This window comes from Moschus berezovskii, chromosome 1 (genome assembly GCF_049115385.1).
Source record: "Moschus berezovskii isolate FMDL1 chromosome 1, NW_MosBer_1.0, whole genome shotgun sequence".
NCBI lineage: Eukaryota > Metazoa > Chordata > Mammalia > Artiodactyla > Moschidae > Moschus > Moschus berezovskii.
The window spans coordinates 29636455-29659728 of record NC_142460.1 but is presented as its reverse complement, the minus strand read 5'-3'; the positions used below and the strand labels follow the sequence as shown (position 1 = coordinate 29659728).

General features: G+C 40.1%; 1 non-coding gene across 1 annotated transcript; it reads right to left on the bottom strand.

Moving 5' to 3' along the window:
- Nucleotides 1-409: 409 nt before the first annotated feature.
- LOC129553568 (U6 spliceosomal RNA) lies at nt 410-516 on the bottom strand. The gene has a single exon (XR_008685494.1). It is a non-coding gene; the product is annotated as a U6 spliceosomal RNA (small nuclear RNA).
- Nucleotides 517-23274: the final 22758 nt, after the last annotated feature.

Below are 23274 nucleotides of genomic sequence, written 5' to 3'. Positions count from 1 at the left end.
ATTTTAAAATAACATAAAAATAAGTTAATTGCATAGCTGTTAGAAGCAAGCACTATTTAAAAAAAAAAAAAAAACAGGAACAAACAAAAGAGCCAAGAAATAGATCCACATAAATATAGTCAACTGATCTTTGTCAAAGAAACAAAGGCAATACAATGAAGCAAAAATAGTCTTTTCACCAAATGTTGCTGCAGCAACTGGACATACACATGCAAAAAAAAAAAAAAAGGAAAATGAACCTAGATACAAATCTTACACCCTCCACAAAAATTAACTCAAAATTATCCAGATCTACATTTAGATCTGGATAACAGATCTAAATGTAAAACCCAAAACTTTAAAACCCCTAGAAGATTACATAAGAAAAAAACTAGATGAACTTTGGAATGGTAATGACTTTTTAATTTTTTCAAACATGGAATGCTTCATGAATTTGCCTGTCATCCTGGAGCAGGGGCCATGCTAATCTGCTTCATATCACTCCAGTTTTAGTACATGTGCTGCCAAAGCGAGCATGGCAATAGCTCTTAGATGCAATGCCAAAGGCACAACCCATGAAAAGATTCTGATAAGCTGGACTTCATTAAAATTAAAAAATTCTGCTCTTTGAAAAGCATTATTAAGAAAATAAGAAGACAAACCACAGACTAGGAAAAAAATATTTGCATAAACCACATCTGATAAAGAACTTTAATCAAAATAGCAAAGAACTTCTAAAACTCAACAGTAAGAAAACAAACAGGCTTCCCCTGGTGGCTCAGACAGTAAAGAATCTGCTTGTAAAGCAGGAAACCACAGTCAACCCCTGGGTCGGGAAGATCCCCTGTAGGAGGGCATGGTAACCCACTCCAATATTCTTGCCTAGAGAATTCCCTGGACAGAGAAATTGTGAGCTACAGTCCATAGCATCACAAAGAGTTGGACACAACTGAGCGACTAACATTTTCACTTTCATAAAACAACGTGATTTTAAAAACTGAACCAAAGACCCTAACAGAAAACTCACTAAAGAAGACATACAGATGGCAAATAAGCACAGAGAAAGGTACTCTACATCATATGTCATGAGGAAAATGCAAATTAAAACAACAATGAAATATCACTATACACCTATTAGGATGGCCCAGAACACTGAAAACACCAAATGCTGGAGAGGATACAGAACAACAGAACTCTCATTCACTGCTGGTGGGAGATAAAATAGTTCAGATACTTTGGAATACAATTTGTCAGTTTCTTACAAAAAGTAGACATTTTCTTACTGTATGATTCAACAATCACACTCCTTGGTATTTACCCAAAGAACTTGAAAACATGTCTACACAAAATGTGCACTTAAATGTTTACAGCAGCTTTATTCATCATTGCCAAAATGTGGAAGCAATCAAGATGTCTTTTAGTAGGTGAATAGATAAAGAAACTGTGGTTCAGTTCAGTTCAGTTCAGTCGCTCAGTCGTGTCCGACTCTCAGCGAACCCATGAACCACAGCACGCCAGGCCTCCCTGTCCATCACCAACTCCCGGAGTTCACTCAAACTCATGTCCACAGAGTCGGTGCATTCAGACAATTGAATATTATTAAACACACACAAAAAAGAAATGAGCTATCAATGAGAAGACATGGAGAAAACTTAAATGCATGTTACTAAATGAAAGAAGTGGATGTGATAATGTTACATATTGTATGATATCAACCATATGATATTTGGGAAAAAGGAAAACTATAGAAATGGTAAAAAATTTCAGGGGCTGATGGAGAGGAAGAATGTGGTGAATATACAGCAGAGAGAAGATTTATAGAGCAGTGAAAATAACCTATGTGATGCCACAATGATCAGTTCAGTTCACTCGCTCAGTCGTGTCCGACTCTTTGCAACCCCATGAATCACAGCATGTCAGGCCTCCCTGTCCATCACCAACTCACGGAGTTCACTCAAACTCATGTCCATCGAGTTGGTGATGTCATCCAGCCATCTCATTCTATGCCGTCCCCTTCTCTTCCCGCCCCCAATCCCTCCCAGCATCAGACTCTTTTCCAGTGACTCCAGAGTCAACTCTTCATATGAGGTGGCCAAAGTATTGGGGTTTCAGCTTTAGCATCAGTCCTTTTAATGAACACCCAGGACTGATCTCCTTTAGAATGGACTGGTTGGATCTCCTTGCAGTACAAGGGACTCTCAAGAGTCTTCTCCAGCACGACAGTTCAAAAGCATCAATTCAGCAATCAGTTTTCTTCACAGTCCAACGCTCACATCCATACATGACCACGGGAAAAACCACAGCCTTGACTAGACGGACCTTGGTTGGCAAAGTAATGTCTCTGCTTTTTAATAGGATATCTAGGTTGGTCATAACTTTCCTTCCAAGGAGTAAGCATCTTTTAATTTCATGGCTGCAATCAGCATCCGCAGTGATTTTGGAGCCCAAAAAAATAGTCTGACACTGTTTCCACTATTTCTCCTTCTATTTCCCATGAAATCATGGGACCAGATGCCATGATCTTAGTTTTCTGAATGTTGAGCTTCAAGCCAACCTTTTCACTCTCCTCTTTCACTTTCATCAAGAGGCTTTTAGTTCCTTTTCACTTTCTGCCACAAGGGTGGTGTCATCTGCATATCTGAGGTGATTGATATTTCTCCCAGCAATCTTGATTCTAGCTTGTGCTTCTTTCAGCCCGGCGTTCCTCATGATGTACTCTGCATATAAGTTAAATAACCAGGGTGACAATACACAGCCTTGACGTACTCTTTTTCCTATTTGGAACCAGTCTGTTGTTCCATGTACAGTTCTAACTGTTGCTTCCTGACCTGCATACAGGTTTCTCAAGAGGTAGGTCAGGTGGTCTGGTATTCCCATCTCTTTCAGAATGTTCCACAGTTTATTGTGATCCACTCAGTCAAAGGCTTTGGCATACTGAATAAAGCAGAAATAGATGTTTTTCTGGAACTCTCTTGTTTTTTCCATGATCTAGCGGATGTTGGCAATTTGATCTCTGGTTCCTCTGCCTTTTCTAAAACCAGCTTGAACATCTAGAAGTTCACAGTTCACATATTGCTGAAGCCTGGCTTCGAGAATTTTGAGCATGACTTTACTAGCATGTGAAATAAGTGCAATTGTGCGGTAGTCTGAGCATTCTTTGGCATTGCCTTTCTTTGGGATTGAAATGAAAACTCACCTTTTCCAGACCTGTGACCACTGCTGAGTTTTCCAAATTTGCTGGCATATTGAGTGCAGCACTTTCACAGCATCATCTTTCAGGATTTGAAATAGCTCAGTTGGAATTCCATCACCTCCCCTAGCTTTGTTTGTAGTGATGCTTTCTAAGGCCCACTTGACTTCACATTCCAAGATGTCTGGCTTTAGGTCAGTGATCACACCATCATGATTATCTTGGTTGTGAAGCTCTTTTTTGTACAGTTCTTCTGTGTATTCTTGCCACCTCTTAATCTCTTCTGCTTCCGTTAGGTCCATACCATCTGTCCTTTATCGAGCCCATCGTTGCATGAAATGTTCCCTTGGTATCTCTACTTTTCTTGGAGAGATCTCTTATCTTTCCTATTCTGTTGTTTTCCTCTATTTCTTTGCATTGATCGCTGAGGAAGGCTTTCTTATCTCTCCTTGCTATTCCTAGGAACTCCGCATTCAGATGCTTATATCTTTCCTTTTCTCCTTTGCTTTTCACTTCTCTCTTCACAGCTATTTGTAAGGCCTCCTCAGACAGCCATTTTGCTTTTTTGCATTTCTTTTCCATGGGGATGGTCTTGGTCCCTGTCTCCTGTACAATGTCAGGAACCTCCATCCATAGTTCATCAGACACTCTATCAGATCTAGTCCCTTAAATCTATTTCTTACTTCCACTGTATAATCATAAGGGATTTGATTTAGGTCATATCTGAATGGTCTAGTGGTTTTCCCTACTTTCTTCAATTTAAGTCTGAATTTGGCGATAACGAGTTCATGATCTGAGCCACAGTCAGCTCCTGGTCTTGTTTTTGCTGACTGAAGATGGAGAAGCCACAATGATAGATACATGCTATTATGCATGCACGCTGAGTCATTTCAGTTGTGTCCTATTCTTTATGGCCCTCAGGCTCTTCTGTCCATGGGATTCTCCAGGCAAGAATACAGGATCTTCCTGACCCAGGGATCGAACTCACTTCCCTTATGTCTCCTACATTAGCAGGAGGGTTCTATACACTAGTGCCACCTGTGAAGACCCACATGTTATTATACTTTCGTGGAAATCCATAGAATGTACAACACCAAGAGTGAACTGAAAAGTTCTAATGTAAACTATGAACTTTGGGTAAAAATGATATGTCAGTGAAGGTTCATCAACTGTAACTAATGTATTTACTCCGGTGAAGGATGCTGATAATGAGAGCCTATGCATGTGTGAGGGCAGAGGGTGTGTGAGCTATCTCCACCTTCTCTGTTAATTTGCTGTGAATCTTGAACAACTTTGAAAAAATAAATAAAGTGTTAGCTAAAAGAAATAATAATACATACAAAGCCAAATCAGAGGAAGTGATTGAATGTTTTAAAATGAATGATTAAGATAATATGCAGTAAGAATGTGACATTTGGTCAGGAAAATGAAGGAAAAGATAGAATGAGCCATACAACTGGCAGATGCAAAAATATTCTGGGGAGTTCCCTGATGGCCCAGTGATTTGGACTCCATGCTTCCACTGCTGGGGGGCCGGGTTCAATCCCTGGTCCTAGAACTAAGCTCCCTCAAGCTGTGTGATGCAATAAAAAAGAAAAAGAAAATACATTCTGGACAGAGGAAGCAGGTAATGGAAAGTTCATGAGGTGTGAATATGCTGGCATCTTGCTCAACAGCAAGAAACGCAGCGCATCTAATAAGGAATGAGCGAATGAGGGTATAAAGTGATGGAGTAGAACAGGTAGCAGTCCATATCATACGGGACTCTCTATGATTTATATGACATGTGAGGCCTTTGTCAAGATGAGGAAGCTTTCTTTTACTCCAGGTTTACTGGCAGTTTGTTTTTTTTAAACCATGAATGGATATTGAATTTTATAAAATACTTTTTCTGAATAAAATATGGATGATTGTGTTGCTTTTCTTTTTATTCTGCTTATGTGCTGAATTAACGACTTGCGCTTTTGTAACTTTTTTATCAAGTGCAATTGACTACGATGTTGTGATAGTTTCAGGCGTTCAGCATATACACGTATCTACAGGCTGAGGAAGCAGTTAATGTGCATACATACATACCTACATTCTTTCTCAGATTCTTTTCCACTGTAGATTCCTACAGGATACTGATTATAGTCCTCTATGCTAGAAGTGGGCATGGAACCATAGACTGGTTCTAAATAGGAAAAGGAGTACGTCAAGCCTGTATATTGTCACCCTGCTTATTTAACTTATATGCAGAGTACATCATGAGGAACGCTGGGCTGGAAGAAGCACAAGCTGGAATCATGATTGCCAGGAGAAATATCAATAACCTCAGATATGTAGATGACACCACCCTTATGGCAGAAAGTGAAGAAGAACTCAAAAGCCTCTTGATGAAAGTGAAAGAGGAGAGTGAAATGGTTGGCTTGAAGCTCAACATTCAGAAAACAAAGATCATGGCATCTGGTCCCATCACTTCATGGGAAATAGATGGAAAAACAGTGGAAACAGTGTCAGACTTTGTTTTTTTGGGCTCCAAAATCACTGCAGATGCTGATTGCAGCCATGAAATTAAAAGACGCTTGCTCCTTGGAAGGAAAGTTATGACCAACCTTGATAGTATATTAAAAAGCAGAGACATTACTTTGCCAACCAAGGTCCGTCTAGTCAAGGCAATGGTTTTTCCCGTGGTCATGTATGGATGTGAGAGTTGGACTGTGAAGAAAGCTGATCGCCGAAGAATCGATGCTTTTGAACTGTGGTGTTGGAGATGACTCTTGAGAGTCCCTTATACTGCAAGGAGATCCAACCAGTCCATTCTAAAGGAGATCAATCCTGGATGTTCATTGGAGGGACTGATGCTAAAGCTGAAACTCCAATACTTTGGCCACCTCATGCGACGAGTTGACTCACTGGAAAAGACTCTGATGCTAGGAAAGGTTGGAGGGGGGAGGAGAAGGGGACGACGGAGAATGAGATGGCTGGATGGCATCACCGACTCTGTGGACATGAGTTTGAGTGTACTCCGGGAGTTGGTGATGGACAGGGAGGCCTGGCGTGCTGTGATTCATGGGGTCGCGGAGAGTCGGACACGACTGAGCGACTGAACTGAACTGAACTGAAGTCACATGGCCACACCTAACTTTAAAATGCCAGGAGGAGAAATTTTTGGTAAGAAGCACTAATAAAAAAACAAAATATTATCTGCTTTTTTTCTAGAAGTTACGAAGACTAATCATTGAAATTTTCATCATTACCCTTTTCTGATAGCAATAATAAGTAAATATATGCCATGCATTTCCTGGCCACTCAGCAGTAAAGTATCCTCCTGCCAGTGCAGGAGATATAAGAGACTCAGGTTTGTTCCCTTGATTGGGAAGATCCCCTGGAGAAGGAAATGGCAACCCACTCCAGTATTCTTACCTGGAAAATCCCATGGACAAAAGAACCTGGTAGGGTACAGTTCATGTGGTGACAGAGGAGTCAGACACAACTTAGAAACTAAACAGCAACAATAAATATGCAATATTATTTTCAGTTGACTCACTGCAAAAGACTCTGATGCTGGGAAGGGTTGGGGGCGGGAGGAGAAGGGGACGACAGAGAATGAGATGGCTGGATGGCATCACCGACTCTGTGGACATGAGTTTGAGTGAACTCCGGGAGTTGGTAATGGACAGGGAGGCCTGGCGTGCTGTGATTCATGGGGTCGCGGAGAGTCAGACACGACTGAGCGACTGATCTGATCTGATCTAATTATTTTCAATATTTAGTCAGATAGCATTATAGTAACTATTGTGCCCGTATTCTTTTATAAATAAAAAACATTTCATTTTCTTGTCTTCTGTATATTCCAAGATTTCACAGGAAATTTAGTTATCTCTGGGATCTGTACTTTTTCCATCCACAATTTTTCCTTTCTTTGGGAGGTCATAAATACATGCCATCTGGATCTAGTCTGTATTATCAAATAATTTTAATTTCTTAATTATCTATTCTGGCGAAACAGTTTTCCTTCAGTGTTTATTTTTCCTGCCCTGAGACCTGTTTGCCTCTGCTGTTTGTCTCTGCCTTCCTCTGTCAACACGGAAACAGGCCAAGCTTTGCGGGGTTGGCAATGCCTCCATCTGCTGCAAACCCATTGCTCTGGCCATGTCTTACTGCTCCAGTTCCCAGGAAACAGTTGTTAAAGAGCCATACTCTGACTGAGACTGGAGGTGCAGAGGGTAAGATTAACATTTTCTCATCAAACCAGAGAGTACTGCTCTGTGATGGGGAAGAGATGCATCATTTGACCACTGGAACCTGATTTGACAGGCTCCTCCTTTAGGAAGAAAGTGTCAGAATTGAAAAGTTTACTGAGGAAATGTACACTCCAGTTCATCTTTAAGTACTATGAGATTTAAGATTTATTGGACTTCGTCCTTCAGCCTTCATCTTGGATTCCATTTTAGCATTTGCAGGGCTTACAATAAATTAACTAATTCTTCACTACACACCCACCTCATTTCAAATAGGCTTGCCATCCACTCTTGTATATATGTCAGTCACCTCCTTCACAATATTAGCACTTTTCATTTGGTGACTTATCACTCCCAGTCCAGTCTTTTTCCATTACTATATAGATAAAGGGCAAACTTAACCTTCAGGAATTATTTAACATCATTTATCTTGTCATACTTCCCATTTCCTCCCTGTGTATTTACTCCACATCATTTGGTTTCCTATTTCAAACCAGAGGAACACATGACACTTTTATTTCTTAGCTGTTTCTCAAGAGGGCACTTTAGCTGATGTTCCAGAGATTTGAGAATAATTTACAGCAAAATAGTATATTCATCCTAAGACCCAAAGTAGTCTAACAGCTTGGTTTTGTATTTTTATTGTTTGCATAATGAGATGAGATGGAAAAACTTCAAAATATTATTTCTAAAGAAAAGTAAAATGACAGTGATGAAAAATGAACAAAAGTTTGGATTAAATATACAAGGTACATGTACATTATTTTTAAATGAATTTTAATATAATTTTTATGACAATTAAATTGTATTTTTTAGCTTTCAGTCTCAGATGTGCTTGAAAACCACTAGAGAATTGCATACCAACTTGGACTCCTTCTAGGACAATGGTTTATGTCATAAAAATATATGCAGAACCATTTCACTGGCTTATTCCTTTTCCACAAGCATGATGTCTTTAAAGCACTATACAGTGGGGTCTTACCCCTCATGTCCACAGAGTCGGTGATGCCATCCAGCCATCTCATTCTCCGTCATCCCCTTCTCCTCCCGCCCCCAACCTTTCCCAGCATCAGTGAGTCAACTCGTCACATGAAGTGGCCAAAGAATTGCAGTTTCAGCTTTAGCATCAGTCCTTCCAATGAACACCCAGGACTGATCTCCTTTAGAATGGGCTGGTTGGATCTCCTTGCAGTCCAAGGGACTCTCAAGAGTCTTCTCCAACACCACAGTTCAAAAGCATCGATTCTTCGGCGATCAGCTTTCTTCACAGTCCAACTCTCACATCCATACATGACCACGGGAAAAACCACAGCCTTGACTAGATGGACCTTTGTTGGCAAAGTAATGTCTCTGCTTTTTAATATACTATCAAGGTTGGTCATAACTTGCCTTCCAAGGAGTAAGCGTCTTTTAATTTCATGGCTGCAATCCGCATCTGCAGTGATTTTGGAGCCCAAAAAAATAAAGTCTGACACTGTTTCCACTGTTTTTCCATCTATTTCCCATGAAGTGATGGGACCAGATGCCATGATCTTTGTTTTCTGAATGTTGAGCTTCAACCCAACCTTTTCACTCTCCTCTTTCACTTTCATCAAGAGGCTTTTGAGTTCCTCTTCACTTTCTGCCATAAGGGTAGTGTCATCTGCATATCTGAGGTTATTGATATTTCTCCCAGCAATCTTGATTCCAGCTGTGCTTCTTCCAGCCCAGCGTTCCTCATGATGTACTCTGCATATAAGTTAAATAAGCAAGGTGACAATATACAGCCTTGACGTACTCCTTTTCCTATTTGGAAACAGTCTGTTGTTCCATGTACAGTCCTGACTGTTGCTTCCTGATCTGCATATAGGTTTCTCAAGAGGCAGGTCAGGTGGTCTGGTATACCCATCTCTTTCAGAATTTTCCACAGATTATTGTGATCCACTCAGTCAAAAGCTTTGGCACAGTCAATGAAGCAGAAATAGATGTTTTTCTGGAACTCTCTTGCTTTCTCCATGATCCAGCAGATGTTGGCAATTTGATCTCTGGTGCCTCTGCCTTTTCTAAAACCTGCTTGAACATCTGGGAGTTCGTGGTTCACATATTGCTGAAGTCTGGCTTGGAGAATTTTGAGCATGACTTTACTAGCGTGTGAAATAAGTGCAATTGTGCGGTAGTTTGAGCATTCTTTGGCATTGCCCTTCTTTGGGATTGGAATGAAGACTGACCTTTTCCAGTCCTGTGGCCACTGCTGAGTTTTCCAAATTTGCTGGCATATTGAGTGCAGCACTTTCACAGCATCATCTTTCAAGATTTGAAATAGCTCAACTGGAATTCCATCACCTCCACTAGCTTTGTTCGTAGTGATGCTTTCTAAGGCCCACTTGACTTCACATTCCAAGATGTCTGGCTCTAGGTCAGTGATCACATCATCATGACTATCCTGGTCTTGAAGATCTTTTTTGTACAGTTCCTCTGTGTATTCTTGCCACCTCTTCTTAATATCTTCTGCTTCTGTTAGGTCCATACCATTTCTGTCCTTTATCGAGCCCATCTGTGCATGAAATGTTCCCTTGGAATCTCTAATTTTCTTGAAGAGATCTCTTGTTTTTCCTATTCTGTTGTTTTCCTCTATTTCTTTGCATTTCTCGCTGAGGAAGGCTTTCTTATCTCTCCTTGCTATTCTTTGGAACGCTACATTCAGATGCTTATATCTTTCCTTTTCTCCTTTGCTTTTTGCTTCTCTTCTTTTCACAGCTATTTGTAAGGCCTCCTCAGACAGCCATTTTGCTTTTTTGCATTTCTTTTCCATGGGAATGGTCTTGGTCCCTGTCTCCTGTACAATGTCACGAACCTCCAACCAGAGTTCATCCGGCACTCTATCTATCAGATCTAGTCCCTTAAATATATTCCTCACTTCCACTGTATCATAAGGGATTTGATTTAGATCATATCTGAATGGTCTAGTGGTTTTCCCTACTTTCTTCAATTTAAGTCTGAATTTGGCAATAAGGAGTTCATGATCTGAGCCACAGTCAGCTCCTGGTCTTGTTTTTGCTAACTATATACAGCTTCTCCATCTTTGGCTGCAAAGAATATAATCAATCTGATTTCGGTGTTGACCATCTGGTGATGTCCATGTGTAGAGTCTTCTCTTGTGTTGTTGGAAGAGGGTGTTTGCTATGACCAGTGCATTCTCTTGACAAAACTCTATTAGCCTTTGCCCTGCTTCATTCCGTGCTCCAAGGCCAAATTTCCCTGTTACTCCAGGTGTTTCTTGACTTCCTACTTTTGCATTCCAGTCCCCTATAATGAAAAGGACATCTTTTTTGGGTGTTTGTTCTAAAAGGTCTTCATAGAACCGTTCAACTTCGGCTTCTTCAGTGTTACTGGTTGGGGCATAGGCCTGGATTACTGTAATATTGAATGGTTTGCCTTGGAAATGAACAGAAATCATTCTGTCATTTTTAAGATTGCTTCCAAGTACTGCATTTCGGACTCTTTTGTTGACCATGATGGCTACTCCATTTCTTCTAAGGGATTCCTGCCCACAGTAGTAGATATAATGGTCATCTGAGTTAAATTCACCCATTCCAGTCCATTTTAATTCACTGATTCCTAGAATGTCTATGTTCACTCTTGCCATCTCCTGTTTGACCACCTCCAATTTGCCTTGATTCATGGACCTAACATTTCAGGTTCCTATGCAATATTGCTCTTTACAGCACCAGACCTTTCTTCTATCACCGGTCACATCCACAACTGGGTATTGGTTTTGCTTTTGCTCCATCCCTTCATTCCTTCTAGAGTTGTTTCTCCACTGATCTCCAGTAGCATACTGGGCACCTACCGACCTGGGGAATTCCTCATTCAATATCCTATCATTTTGCCCTTTGATACTGTTCATGGCATTCTCAAGGCAAGTATACTGAAGTGGTTTGCCATTCCCTTCTCCAGTGGACCACATTCGGCTGTGGTCCATGTGATCAGATTGACTAGTTTCCTGTGATTATGATTTCAGTGTGTCTACCCTCTGATGCCCCCTTGCAATACCCACCGTCTTATTTGGGTTTCTCTTACCTTGGGCTTGGGATAGCTCTTCACAGCTGCTCCAAGAAAGCACAGCCGCTGCACCTTACCTTGGATAAGGGGTATCTCCTCAAGGCCGCCCCTCCTGACCTTGAACGTGGAGTAGCTCCTCTCAGCCCTCCTGCGCCCACGCAGCCACCGCCTATTGGAAGTGGGGTAGCTCCTCTAGGCCACAGGCCCTGGCCTGAGGCGTGGGGTAGCTCCTCACCGTCGCACCTCTTTGAGTGGTCGTTGCGCCGGGGCTCGCGTCTGCGCCGCCGGGGCAGGCGTCTCTCGCGTCTGTGCCGCCCAGGCCGGCGTCTCTCACGTCTACCTCATGCAGGTACTCAAAAAGGCATCCTTCTTCCAACAAAAATTTTTCAGCAGTTAGCAAAGAGTGTGCTGACTCCCTCCATCATAGTGAACCTGCATGTGAGCCTTGAAGGAATTCACTTCCCTGGTGGCTCACATGGTAAAGAATCTGCCTGCAATGCAGGAGACTCAGGTTTGATCCCTGGATAAGGAAGATCCCCTGAAGAAGGGAATAGCAACCCACTCCAGGATCCCTTGGACAAAGAAGCCTTGTGGCCTACAACCTGTAAGGTCGCAGAGTAGGACACAACTGGTGACTAACACTTTCACTTTCTTTCTTTCCCTCTGCTTTACTATAAATAACTCCTTTTTCCTTTAGTTGTTGTCCGGCGATGTTCAGTCACTAAGCCAGGTCCGACTCTTTGTGACCCCGTGGACTGCAGCATGCCAGGCTTCCCTGTCCTTCACCATTTTCCAGAGCTTGCTCAAACTCATGTTCATCGAGTAAGTGATGCCATTCAACCATCCTGTCCTTTGTTGTGCCCTTCTCCTCCTGCCTTCAATCTTTCCCAGCATTAGGGTCTTTTCTAATAAGTTGGCTCTTAGAATCAGGTGGCCAAAGTAATGGAACTTCGGTTTAAGCATCAGTCCTTCCAATGAATATTCAGGGTTGATCTCCTTTAAGATGGACTGGTCGGATCTCCAAGGGTCGAGAAACATCCCAAAATTATCCCCTCAATGCGAGATGAGGAAATTTTGCAATGCAGAATCTCAAGAGAAATACCACATTCCCTCTTGAAAGGCAAAAAGGTACTTGACACCCTTTATTCGACTCAGAAAATTCCCTCACACAGCCGTCCCCTTTGGAGAGGAGAACACACTATATGGACTCAATTCGAGATGAGCCCCTGTTCACATTTAAGGGCTCGACAGGAAACCGCAAGTTTTCCTTCCAACACCAAAGGGGACATGACTTCCCTGAAGCAACCCCAGCGAGTTCCTGAAGTCCCCGTCTCAACTCGAGAAGCACCCCCACCTTCCCGCCGCAACTAGAGAAACACCCAAAAATTATCCCCTCAATGCTAGATGAGGAAATTTTGCGATGCAGAATCTCAAGAGAAATACCACATTCCCTCTTGAAAGGCAAAAAGGTACTTGACTCCCTTTATTCGACTCTCAAGAGTCTTCTCCAACACCACAGTTCAAAAGCATCAATTCTTCAGTGTTCAGCCTTTTTTATGGTCCAACTCTCACATTCATACATGACTATTGGAAAAACCATAGCTTTGACTAAATGGAACTTTGCTGGCAATGTAATCTCTCTGCTTTTTTAATACACTGTCTTTGTTTCCCTTAGCTTTTCTTCCAAGGTGGAAGTGTCTTTTAATTTCATGACTGCAGTCACCATCTGCAGTGACTTTGGAGCCCAAAAAAATAAAGTCTCTCACTGTTTCCATTGTTTCCCCAACTATTTGCCATGAAGTTATGGGACCGGTTGCCATGATCTTAGTTTTCTGAATGTTGAGCTTCAAGCCAAATTTTTCACTCTCCTCTTTCACTTTCATCAAGAGACTTTGAGGTCCTCTTCACCTTCTGCCATAAGGGTGGTGTCATCTGCATATCTGAGGTTATTGATATTTCCCCCGGCAATCTTGATTCCAGCTTATGCTTCATCCAGCCCAGCGTTTCTCATGATGTACTCTGCATATAAGTTAAATAAGCAGGGTGTCAATATACAGCCTTGACGTACTCCTTTCCCAATTTGGAACCAGTCCATTGCTCCGTGTCCAGCTCTAACGGTTGCTTCTTGACTTCATACAGTTTTCTCAGAATAGCAGGTGAGATAATCTGGTATTCCCATCTCTTTAAGAATTTTCCCCAGTTTGTTTTGATCCATGCAGTTAAAGGCTTTAGCATAGTTAATGGAGCAGAAGTAGATGTCACTTTGGAATTCTCTTGCTTTTTTGATGATCCAACAGATGTTGGCAATTTGATTTCTGACTCCTCTGTCTTTTCTAAATCCAGCTTGAACATCTAGAAGTTCTCAGTTCACGTAATGTTGATGCCTAGCTTGGAGAATTTTTCCTTTAGGGATTTACTCAAAATTTAGGTTCTCAGGTATACCTCTCTTACCATGCTTCAAAGTAGCTAAACTCCATTTCCCATGAAAAGCCCAACCCCCACCACCATCTCCCTATGCTGCTTCTTTTTCTTTTTTTTTTTTTTGCATTATATTTATCATCATCTGGGTCAGTTCACATCTTTCTGGAAGCAAGCACAGAGAAAAGGCTAGAAGCACAAAGAATATATTGGGGGTATTTCTGTGGAAGATAAAGGAGAAAAGGAGCAAAAGCAGGTGAGCTGCAGTGGAGATCTGACAGGTGTAGAAGAAGAGGGATGACTTAGCAAGAGCCTCAGGTAAAGCGCAACTCTGAAAAGTTCTTGACCAGCCCAACAGAGAGTTCCAGAGCAAAGACATCTTGTTAGAGGAGTGGTGAGTGGGCACAGGTGGGTGTGTCCTACTCCTTCAATTGCCTAGTCATTGACTTGAAATGTCCACTCATGGCTCCATGTGGATGTGTCTGGAAGCTCTATGCTGACTGCACTTTCTGCAACAGGTTTTCTCTTGAAGGGATATCCTAGTGACACACATCCAGGGCTGCTACATCTTCTGAGTGGGCATGGTGTATATATTACATTTTCATCCGTCTTTCTCACTGACACCTAATTAGGTACTCAAATATATACATATAGTCAACTACAGATTGACACTTACCAAGAGAATTTCCAACGACTGAACAACAAAGGCATTTGCCATCTGCCTCTTCGGAGATTGAACCCCAGGCTGCTATAGCTGTTGACCTTCAACAACCCCTGAGGGAGTTCAGGGTGGAGTGAGGCAATCTGTGCTCCAGGGAATCTGGTGGGACAGGTCTTCAGATAGTTGGGTGTTTTTAAAAACAGACTTTAGACTTCCCTGGTGGCTCAGATGGTAAAGAGTCAGCCGACAATGCAGGGGACCCAGGTTCGATCCCTGGGTTGGGAAGATCCTCTGGAGAAGCAACAGATTTTATGATCGCAGCCCTTGCATCTCTTTATATCTAGAGAAGCAATAAATCCCTTCACAGTGGCATCAGATCCTCATGACTAACAAAAACCCTTTTGTAAAATGGGTGTTTCGTGGTATTGAACTCCCCCTTCACCAAAACCTTATATACTGACTTCCCCCCACTGCCACTTTGGAGTGGTCTCTCAGAGCTGTCTGAGATGCTGCCTCCCAGGCTGTAGTCCTCATTTTGCCCCAAATAAAACTTTTAACTCACAATTCTCAAGTGAAAGTGAAGTCGCTCAGTCGTGTCCAACTCTTTGTGACCTTATGGACTGTAGCCCGCCAGGCTCCTCCATCCATGGGATTTCCAGGCCAGAATACTGGAGTGGGTTGCCATTTCCTTCTCTGGGGGATCTTCTAGACCCAGGGATCAAACCCACATCTTCTGAATTGGCAGGAAGAATTTTTTACCACTGAGCCACCAGGGAAGCCACACATACACACACATATATACATACATATGTATGCATATGTGTTAGATAAATACATGAATAAATGAATGAAATGAGTCTAGTAGAAACCCATTATTAGTGAAATATGTCTCACCATAATAATTATTCATTGCATCATGACTAATTTAACATCTGGTTATTTTTATAAATAAAATAATTGTTGAAAAATAGCCTTTATTACAATAGATTTTGAGTTTCTTTAAGACATATTCAATATTTTTGTATTCTCACACATCACTTGATATAAACTCTATAAAGTTCAACAAATGTGGAAACTAACAAATAATATTTCAATATGGCAATGCAAATATCCCTTGCTTTTTAAAAATTCAAGTACCAGCCATAACTTTGTGGGTTTGAATTCCTGTGTCATATTTATTTTCATGAGTAATACCATAAGATTTCACAGCTTCAGGTATATACTGGATCAATGGTAGAAGCCGTCTCTCCAAACAGGATGTAATATTATACACGTGTAATTGAAGAGCAAAAGGGCAATTTCCATCTTAGAGGAAAATTAAACCTCTGGAGGGTAATGTACTTAAATAGACAAATAGACTTAGGAAGTGACTTTAATCATATTGCATGTGGATTACACAGTAAAGAAGTATTGCTGATGGGATTCAAGGTCTCATACTTTTGAGCCAGCTGTGTTCAATTAAACTGGGCTTCTTGAGAAGAGGAAGTGATAGATATCAGTAAGATGCCTATGGGGAGGTTTCAGAGTCACAGTGCCTCAAGAATTCATTGATAAATTGTGCACTGGCCTTAACAAATGAGATAAGGATAAAGAATGGACTTGAAAGCTGAACAGTATATTTGTAGGCTGGGCACTGCAAAGTTCAACTATAAACAGGGTTCTGTGTAAGAACAGATGTGCCAAGAAATGGTATAAAGCAAGACTCTAGAACTCCAGACTCTGAGACTAACCGGAATTCATCACCATAAGGAAAGAATAAACAAATCACTTCTAAAGTACATTATGTTCCTGCTTTTATAGTGAATGATGAAGAAACTGAGAATGCAAATGAATAAGTTTATTGACATGTTCCAATCTCCGAAAGATAGTTCTTTATACATTTAATCTATGACAAACGGGTATTAAAAAGCCGAGTCATCAATTTGACAACAAATGTCCATATAGTCAAAGTTATGGTTCTCCAGTAGTCATGTAGAGATGTGAGAGTTGGGCCTTAAAAAAAAGGCTGAGCACTGAAGAATTGATGTTTTTTAATTGTGGTGCTAGAGAAGACTCTTGAGAGTCCCTTGGACAGCAAGAAGAACAAACCAGTCCATCCTAAAGGAAATCAAACCTGAATATTCATTGGAAGGACTGATGCTAAAGCTGAAGCTCCAATACTTTGGGACACCTGATGTGAAGAGCCAACTCATTGGAAAAGACCCTGATGCTGGGAAAGATTGAGGGCAGGTGGAGAAAGGCGTGACAGAGGATGAGATGGTTGGATAGCATCACCGATTCAATGGACATAAGTTTGAGCAAACTCAGGGAGACAGTGAAGGACAGAGAACCCAAGTCCATGGGGTTACAGAGAGTCAGACACAACTAAATGACTGAACAACATACACTGAGTTAACCTTTAATTTATATATGAGATTCTAGAAAGAAACATAACCAGCAAGACATACATAAACACATATAAGGTAGGATTTGTCATAGGAATTGACTCACATGACTTTGAAGGCTGAGAAGTCTATGGTTTGCCATCTGCAAGCTGGAGAACCAGGAAAGCTGGTAGCATAGTTCCAGTCCAAACTGAAAGCCCTAAGAACCAGGGGAGGCAATGGCATACATCCTAAGCAGAGTCTGAAAGCCAGAGAACTAGGAAAACACATGTTGAAGCTTAGCAGAGAGATGTCTCAGCTCAAGCAAAGAGCAAATTCTCCCTTCCTCTGCTTTCTTGGGTTCTATTCAGGCCCTCGATGGATTGTATGATGCCCACCCACACTGGGGAGGGTCATCTTTACTTAGTGTACAGATTCGAATGCTAGTCTCTGTTGGAAACACCCTCACAGACACACCAAGAAATAATGTTACACCAGCTATTTGGGCATCCCTTAGTCTGGCCAGATTGACACATAAATTAATCATTATATCTTGTAAGATGTCATTTTCTTGATAACCCAAATGTTCTAAGGTTTATAGTGAAAGATTCCACTTGATTGCTTATATTAATTAATTTAAATGTACATTTAAGAAATTCACTTTTTTAAAAAGTTTTAAAACATTGATGTATTCTTTTAAATCAAGAAGATGGAAATTTGCTGACCAGATTTTACTATCTATAAGCATAAATTTTTCTTAAAAATAAAGCACACATGTAAAGTTTACCCTCAAACCTAAAGACAAAATAAAGTCATTTCAATTCAGATTATTTGCATTTTATAATGAGTTTAGTCATTTGGAAAGTCTAACATTGGAAAACTTCTTCCCTCATTAAATGCACTTTTCCCTGAGATATATTTAATATACTATTTAAGGAATATAACTTCAATTTTTAGCTTTGTCTACCATGAATAATAGTATTAGCTGAATTCCATTCCATCTCTGCCTCAGGCACACTGTGAATTTGAAGTCCTTGCAATTTCTCATTCTCTTTAAGTTAAAAATGAACTTAAAATGTCATAAGAATTTCAAACCTAGGTAGAAACTGTCTAGCCTAGTACCAATGGTTCCACTATGTCCTATGAAAGATTCATCTGGTGATATCTCATAAATGATCATTGTATGTCTGTGACTTAAAATACCACACTTTTAAAAATAAAAGTTAACAATTAAATTAAGCAGAATTGCAGAAAAATCTTTTATACTCTTTTGTAGGTACTAATTTAAGCAATCTTCATTTGGGGCAGATGGAGGTAAAAGAAGATGATTTTTAAAAATCCATTATATTGTACATGTAAGTTCAAAACTCTTACTCTTATATTTTCTGAAATTATTTTGAAAAAAAATTAACTACAGAAGCAATACTTACATTTAAATGCTGCCAATTGGCTAACATGTTATCATATAAAAATTTAAAAGAAACAAATATCTAAGATCCCCATATGTAAATTAGCAAGAAACACTGGTACAAATTAAGAAATATAGATTAAAACAAAATTTGTGGGGTATATTTAATATCACCAGCAGTTATATAAATGGAAATGAGAGTAATTATGATGTCATATTTTGCTAACATATTTAGGAACTTAGTTCACTCCTGTTGCAAACAATCAAGTGGAAAATGTAGCAAACTACAGTAAGTCTCCTACATACTAACCTTTACGTTTTGAACTTTCCAAGATGCTAAGGTGCGTTCTCACGTCCAGTCACATAAGTTAGTTCATATGTCTTGCATTCATTGTTTCATGCAGGCATCCTCCACAAGTGGCCGAGCTTTTGTGTACTTTACTGTACAGTGTGGTGCAGAGTACAACAGTACAGTATCTTTATTTCAATCCCAGGATGTCCAGAAGCAAACGTAAAAGCATCAGTGATATAGCTGGAGCAAGGTAAGATTTAAAATATTTTCTTTAATTTTTGTGTTTGCTTTTTACGTATTATTTCTTTGAAAAGTATTATAAACCTGTAACAGTACAATACTATATAGGCAATTATGTTAGTTGGCTACCTAGGCTAACTTTGAAGGACTTACCAAAAAGCTGGACTTGCTTTCAGAATGGAACTCATTCGACTGTAGGGAACTTACGGTATATTGTCTACTTCAGTGACAATAAAAATAGTTTTCAAAATACACATGTACATGGAAGACAAAATTGGATTTGATAAAAATGAAAATATCAAGTGTCTATAAAGATCGTTCTAGGATGGTGAATTAAGAAACTTTTTTCTATTTATTCCTATTTCACACATTGTCTTTAAATGGTTTCAATGCTTCCATAATTTTTAAATGCTGATCATAAAGACACTATTGAATATTTTTGTTATTTAAATATATTTTCTATTTAATATTAGCTAAAAATATAATTGAAAGTTTGTAGGAATATGACAAGGGAGGTGGGGGAGCTTAAAAAAATTTATTATATTTTAATTAGATTTTGGAAACAAGAGTTTTTTAAATTATTTTTAATTGACTTTATTGTAATTATAATATCTTTTGAACAAAAATTATACTGATGAATATATATTTCCCATCTGCTTAGGTATTCTATATTGACCAATGTATACATATATACATTTTAATAGACTCTCTCAAATCCTGTCATGTGTGTGGTTTTTGTGTGCTAGTGCTATTTGACTGTAAGAGCTAATTTATTTTTAATTTTATAGATGTCATTATTCTATGTACACTTGATCTGTGAAAGGTGCAGCATAAAGCTTTTCTGGGTAAGGTTTCTCTATTTCAATGGTATATTTTTCAGGAAAGCGAAAGTGTACTTTTTTTAAGTTGTAACATTTTAGACAAAGGAAAAGGTAGTGCAGAAAGTGAATTCTAAAATGTTGATTCACTAAGATTTGAAGCAAAAAGCCTACACTGGGTATTGACTGCTGTTTGGGGATAATCCTTGTGTTGTGCTGTGCTTAGTTGCTCAGTCATATCTGACTCTTTGCAACCCCATGGACTGTAGTCTGCCAGGCTCCTCTGTCTATGGAGTGTATCCTTATTGCACCCCAATATCAAACATTTCGGTTACTTCACAGTAGCCTCAGCAGCAACAAGAAACATTTATTGAGCATTCTTTTGTGCTTGACACTTTACAGTTCTTCTCATATTTAATCCTCATCCCAGTTCTAGAAGGTGAGTCTATTTCGATTCCCATTTCATCCACAAAGAAACTTAGTATCCAAAAGATATAATAATGTGTTCAAGAATGTGCAGGAGGAAAGCCTGGGCCTGAGGGGCAAACGCAGTCAGTCTAATAAGATCCTGGAGCTGAAATCTTGACGAAATCTCCGTTCTTCTTTTATTTCCTTGTGTCTTCTCTACACCCCTGGCTGATCCCATAACCATCACTCAGTAACCATAAGGCCTATGAAAGTGAAAGTGAGTATTAGTTGCTGAGTCGTGTGGGACTCTGCCACCCCATGGACTCCAGCCTGCCGGGCTTCTCCATGCATGGAATTCTCCAGGCAAGAATCCTGGAATGGGTTGCCATTCCCTTCTCCAGGGGATCGTCCCAACCCTGGGATCGAACGTGCATCTCCTGCTTCACAGGCTACTCTTTTTTTTTTTTTTATTGGAGGCTAATTATTTTACAATATTATATTGGTTGGTTTTCCCACACATTGACATCTTATTTGAGGTGGAGACTCCCCCCTTCCTTAGTTTTGAAATCCTGTCTTCAGAGATTCTCTTGGAGGAGAGATATGTGAACGGTTTTTCTTGCCCCAGTTTACTTTTCTTCTGTGACTCATATATATATAAGGTCACACAACATGAAAGGATTAGAGAGTGGGTATGATTTTAGAGGGCTGGTGCTGGGTCAGGTTCTATAGTGTCCTCTGGATTTGGCAGACATTCAAGCTGAAACTTCTCAAACTCTGGGGGAGTTTTTCAGGGGTTCTCCAATAGCGATTCTTTTAAAGCAGTAGTGCACCCTCTACTAGCTTCTCTCTGCTCTGCCTCAGTGGCTGGACTTAGTGGCTTACTCCTCCAGATGCTCTTCAAGGCTCTCAGTGTTAAACGCAGATGTTCCCTTCATCAGGTTATCCCCAAAGCAATGTGCCCTGTCTCTTTCTATTCTCTCTGTGTGGCAGGTCGAGATACACCTCCCACTGCAGGTTTGTTGTTGCTGGTACTCACTCGCTAAGTCCTGTCCTATTCTCTGCGACCCCATGACTGTAGCATGCCAGGATCCTCTGTCCCTTACTGTCTCCTTAGATTTTGCCCTCTCTTCTCTCTTTCTCCTTTGTATTTGCTCCAATTCATGCCCATTGAGTCAGGGATGCTAGCTAACCATCATATCCTCTATCACTCCCTTCTCCTTCTCTCTTCACTCTTTCCCAGCATCAGGGTCTTTTCCAATGAGTCAACTCTTCCCATCACGTGGCCAAAGTATTGGAGCTCCAGCTTCAGCATCAGTTCTTCCAGTGAATATTCAGGGTTGATTTCCTTTAGGATTGACAGGTTTGATCTCCTTGCTGTCCAAGGAACTTTCGGAGTCTTCTCCAGCACCACAGTTTGAAAGCATCAATTCTTTAGTGCTCAGCCTTTTATATTATCCAGCTCTCACATGCATATATGGCTACTGGAAAAACCATAGTTTTGACTAGATGGACCTTTGTCAGCAATGTGTCTGCTTTTTAATACACAGTCTAGGTTTGTCATAGCTTTTCTTCCAAGGGGCAAGCATCTTTTAATTTTATGCCTGCAGTCGCTGTCCAGAGTGATTTTGGAGCCCAAGAAAATAAAATCTGTCACTGTTTTAATTGTTTCCCCTTCTGTTTGCCATAAGGTGGTGGGAGTGGATGAAATGATATTAGTTTTTTGAATGTTGAGTTTTAAGCCAGCTTTTATCTGTGAAATAAACATTTCAGTGGAGATGAACTAATTAAGGTAAAATACTTAATAAACCACTTTGGAAGAGTAATAATGAGAAAAGGTTGAAAAACATTGTATTAAATGAATTGGGTAAAGCTCTCAAGGCAGGACTCCAATGCAGATTTTGTAACTGAGTTCATTCTTCTTTCTTTCATGGTATAGACAATTTAGCAGTTTAAAAAAAAATGGAGAGAAATTTTACAAATATACGTTCTTTGAAAACCTAGATAATACATAAGGTTTACTTACATGAGGATGTTTCTGTGTATTTTATTTTTATTTGGCTTCACTATTTAAAACATCACTCAAAATTTACTAACCCTTTTCTATGTTATGAACTCAGGCGTACACGCATACACCTTATCTAGATGAACCTTAATAACTTGGCTAATTCATTTTATATGACAAACAAGTCCATATAAAGTTTATTTTTATTTTTATATAAACACACTTTTAAACACAATCATATAGTCCAAGGTTTTACGATGTAGGGAGTTGACAAAGATAATTATTTGATTTGCTCTGGTGAAGATAGTCTCTACCGAGTATTTCCAGCCCATTAACAATCACCCACCATCCACAGTGCAGACAGACCCTCCACTGTCAAGTCAGATGAACACTTTCCTTAGCTTTTTCTGAATCATTCCATGATGAAAAATCAGCTGGTAGAACTGCATCACAACTGCCTGTCATTCATCTGAATCAGCTTCCTCATGACCATTTGTCAAAACCAGTGCCAAAGACCTGAGGATATTTGTCAAAATAATGGTAATGCTTGTGAAACATTTAGTGTACATGAGATTTGTGCAGCAGTCACCATCATAAAGAAATCACCACCAGTGAATATCTATTTGTGAATTATTGTTTGCAGGAGGCAGAACTGAGTACTTATTATCTAGATTCTAAAAATGCATGTGATTCTGAGCTAAGCAATAAGAAAGAACATTTAGATCCAATTTATAGGAGCTAGAGGTCCAACCTATTTCAACAAAGTTACAGTGAAATCACAGGTCTATGAGAACTAAGTTTGTTCTTTAAAATTTATGAATCACAAATTCCTTCTTAAGTCCACAACAGATTAAAAAACAACAACAACAAGCAACATACTTTATCAAGGCAATTCCTAGGCAGTTTCAAACATCCAATGAAGTTTCACACTTCCTATGCATATTGTTAATGATTGATAAATACTTTTGAGCGGGACTTCCCCTTGGCTCAGTGGTAAAGAATCTTCCTGCCAATGCAGAGGACACAGATTTGGTCCTGGTTCAGGAAGATCCCACTTGCCTCAGAGCAACTAAGCCCACATGCCACAACTACTGAGCTTGCACGCCCTAAATTCTGTGCTCCACAAGAGAAGCCACCACAGTGAGAAGCCTGCATGCTGCAATTAAAGAGTAGGCCCTGCTTGTCACAACCAGAGAATGCTCGTGTGCAGCAATTAAGACTCAGAGCAGCA